Here is a 4,283-nt window from a genome sequence, read left to right on the forward strand (position 1 = left end):
AGTGCACGTGCTCTCTAGCAAAAACAAAAACAAGCAACTCATAAACCATCTATTAGATATCATTTAAGTTTTTGTCTTTACTTAACCAAAGATTACTGACTTGAACCAAATGTCAGGCCATTGGTAGGTTTTTAGCTTTCAAAAATCCTTAAAATAGTCTGTCATAAAGGACTTTAAAATCTGCTTGGGGGACCAGCAGATGGCATAATGCTTAAGTCACTGGACTCTCACATAGTTGACCATGGTTCAAGTCCTGGACTTGCTGGCTTAAAACTCACCCCAGGTGCGTATGCGTGTGTGCCTGAAATCCTGAGAATGGAGAAGGGATTGCAGTGTGGCCGTCCCTCCTTGGGAGTGAAAACAGAAACAGAAAGTTTCTCTGGAAAGTACACACACCTCTCTCTCTAAAAAAATAAAACAAACCTGCTTGGAAACACATGGAGGTAAAATGAGCAGGGGACACCATTAGATAAGCACCATGTATGCACATACATGTGAAAGGAGAGACCCAAGGAGTAAGAGGAAATCAGCCAAGGAATGGAATGTTTCCACACACAGAGGGATGTGCGTGTGCCACAAGAGACAAGTGCAAAAATAAACTAATAGAATAAATTTATCAAAATGCAAAATACAAAATCAACATATTATACAAAAATCAGTGGCATTTCTATGAACCAGTAATGAACGGGCTGAGAAAGAAATCAAGAAAGCAATCTTGGCCTGGCCTCACAGTATATCAGTTGAGCTCTGCGCATAGGGAACTGGACCCCACATGACCAACCAGTTTGAATCCCAGCCCCGGAAGCTTGAAAAACACACAGGCACATGTGCACATAATGCCCCAAACCCTGGGATGGAGAACCAGAGGGAAAAGGTTGTGGCGTGACCGCCCCTCACTGGGAGTGGGGGTACTCTCCCTCTCTTTTTCTCTTTCACTAGTGCACGTGCTCTCTAGCAAAAACAAAAACAAGCAACTCATAAACCATCTATTAGATATCATTTAAGTTTTTGTCTTTACTTAACCAAAGATTACTGACTTGAACCAAATGTCAGGCCATTGGTAGGTTTTTAGCTTTCAAAAATCCTTAAAATAGTCTGCCATAAAGGACTTTAAAATCTGCTTGGGGGACCAGCAGATGGCATAATGCTTAAGTCACTGGACTCTCACATAGTTGACCATGGTTCAAGTCCTGGACTTGCTGGCTTAAAACTCACCCCAGGTGCGTATGCGTGTGTGCCTGAAATCCTGAGAATGGAGAAGGGATTGCAGTGTGGCCGTCCCTCCTTGGGAGTGAAAACAGAAACAGAAAGTTTCTCTGGAAAGTACACACACCTCTCTCTCTAAAAAAATAAAACAAACCTGCTTGGAAACACATGGAGGTAAAATGAGCAGGGGACACCATTAGATAAGCACCATGTATGCACATACATGTGAAAGGAGAGACCCAAGGAGTAAGAGGAAATCAGCCAAGGAATGGAATGTTTCCACACACAGAGGGATGTGCGTGTGCCACAAGAGAGAGAACATGGCACTCTAGAAGATGTGCAAAAACAGAGGGTCAGCAGGTGGTGTGGTGGGTAAGGCGCTGGACACTCCCACATGGCCAACCACGCACAGTTCAAGTCCTGGACCTGGTGGCTTGCTTTCTCACTCTCCAACTCTCTGCCTCTGTGTCTCTCTCTGGTCAAATTAAAATAAATGAATGAATAAACAAAATTAAATAATAAAAATAGTAATTATTTTTAAAAAAGCTCTGTGACTAGCATGTTCCTTAAAGCAGTGTGATGAGAGAATAAACCACACGTATTGAAAGGGCGTAGACCGTGCGGTGTTGTGAAAGCCATGCTGAGCGTGGGATTTAACTGGAGAACAACAGGAAGCCATTGTAGGTGACAGGATCCTCGTGCACTGAGTCAGGCCACCGTGCGAAGAGTACTGAGAATGGAGAGCCTATTTGGGAAACACACCAGCGCCTTACCCTTCTCCAGGTAGTGTCGTCATCTTACTGGAGGGTGGTACGACGGAGATGGGCCGATATGCCAGGGCTCGCTGTGGGTAGAAACTGACACACAGCTGAGTAGGAAGGGAACAAAGCTGACTTGCTCGGCTGGGTGGATGGTGAAATGGGAACAGAGGAGGTGAAAGTTTCAGGGCAAGGGAGCAAGACTCATTTTTTTTATATAATTGGAACAAATTAGTAAGGAAGCAGCAACGGTCTCTCCGTCCGAATGCTCAGAGTCAGACTAGAGAGCTTTGCATTGGGTCATTCTGCTGGAGAACACAATGTGGACTAAATAACCTCTGCCCTAATCATCCACTATTAGAGGTGTCATTTTTTTCCCAGAATCTGGCCCCCAAACATCTCACCGCCAAAATGAAATCCCTAGACTTTGCCTAGAATTTTAATTTCTTGGAATCATCCACTCTGGGTTAATAATTAAAGATTCTTGTACTGTCTGCATTTGTTTGCTTCACCTGTGTACAGGATTCGGATTTCACAAAATCCTTCCAGCAGTATGATTTAACCCAGTGTCAAGGCTAGGTTTATGTATTCCAGCAACCCCAAAGCAAGTTTCTACTAGCAGGGGAAGAAAAGCGGTGGGAGGCTACAGAAGACAGTTAGACCCTGCCAGAAGCCCTAACAGGAGGGCTCCTGCAAAATCCTCTTTGTATTTTTCCCACACCCTTTCCAAGCAGGGAGCACTTCGCCCTTAAGAGCCCCCACAGCTATCTGTGGGTTAACAGACTATTTGGACTTAGGGTAGTGGGTGGGGTGGAAGATGATAGAGTCTTTAGATGTAAAATGGGGAATATGAAAGCACAGAAGGGAGTGAGAAGGTTCGTAAGGAAAGCGTTTTTGCCTCACACTGCCAGTCTTGCAGTGACAGGCAGCTGTCACCTCAGTCCTTAGAGAGACGCTTAGTAAAGACTTAATGGTCTTTTATTGACTGTCCTATTGAATGCCCTAGAAGAGGGAGATGGATGTTATGGCTGTCTTCTTCATCCGCTGCACAACACACCTATCACATGCCCACCAGCCTCCCGCTGGGCCCTCCGCTGTTGGAGCATCGCCTTTCCTGCCTGGCTTTCCCAGGTAAGCACTGCGCTTTCCCTTCCTTTTCTTCAAATCCCAGCGCAAAACTTTCTGGGCCTAATTCGCATCTTTTTGATTTCCGTCTCCTCTGAAATGGGAATAAGAAAAGCGACCGTGGGGATGATAGTAAAACGCTCTGGCTTACACCTGCTGTAAGGATTAAATGCATTATATATACAGTATTTGAAAACTTGTTGGAAACTGCAAAGGGCTATACAAACGGAAGTTGCTTTTATCGTCTATTTCTAAAGGAGTTCCAATGATTCGAATTACGGTGCTCAGTGCTCTAGTCTGTGTCTCGAAGAGAATTAATGCCAGATGTTGCCAAGTGTGTCTGAAGACTGCTTCAGTGGGACGTCAACCCACCTTGCACAAAGCCCTTTGGAAAGAAGTCTCTGGGTTTAAAGCTGGAGGCGTGGGAAACTAAGTATGAAAATCCAGAGCGCCCGGGGCGCGCACACCCGCTGGCCGCCTCCACGCACCTGGGCTCTGCAGCCGGCCGCCCCGGCCCGGCGCCCCAGCACCCCGGCACACACACCAGCCAGGCCTGCGGACGAAAAAACCGGCCCCGCGCCCCGCCCCCCAGCCAGGCCTGCGGACGCCAAGACCAGGCGTTGGGAGTTTAACACTCAACACGAGGGGCTCTGGGGTCGACCACCAACTCCCCACCCCAGGCAGCGCCGGTCCCTCTGGGCGGCCCGCACAGCGCCTGCACAGCGCCTCCCGCAAGGCCAGGGAGGTAAGAGACCGGGATAAAGCAACAGGCTGCGGCGGTGGGAGGAGCGGGCGTGTTTTCCGGAGCAGCTAGGTGCGCCTGTGCTGGAGTGAAACGGGCCTGGAGTGGATTTCTCTTCGTCGCAGCAATGCACGTCCTGGTCGGTCGCCCAGGAACATGCTAGAATCACCTTCCGGCACTGTGAGCACACGAAAGCGACAAGGCCGTGCGGTCGCAGGTGCACCGCGGGCGTCGGCTGTCGGCCAAGGGCCGGCGCGGAAGCCGCGCACCTCACCTGTCTGCGGAGCCGCCCCTTCACAGCCTCCGTTTCCAAGTGTGAACGACAGGCACACTGCCCACCAGCCTCCTCCGCCGAGAGAACCTGGGGTGTGTCGGTCTCGGCCCTGCTACGGAAACCACCTGTGAATATAGGCGCTTCTCCATTTTTAGTTCAAAGAAAAAAAAAATTCAAG

The sequence above is a fragment of the Tupaia chinensis genome, unplaced genomic scaffold (genome assembly GCF_000334495.1).
Source record: "Tupaia chinensis unplaced genomic scaffold, TupChi_1.0 Scaffold000292_1, whole genome shotgun sequence".
NCBI classification, from domain to species: Eukaryota; Metazoa; Chordata; class Mammalia; order Scandentia; family Tupaiidae; genus Tupaia; species Tupaia belangeri.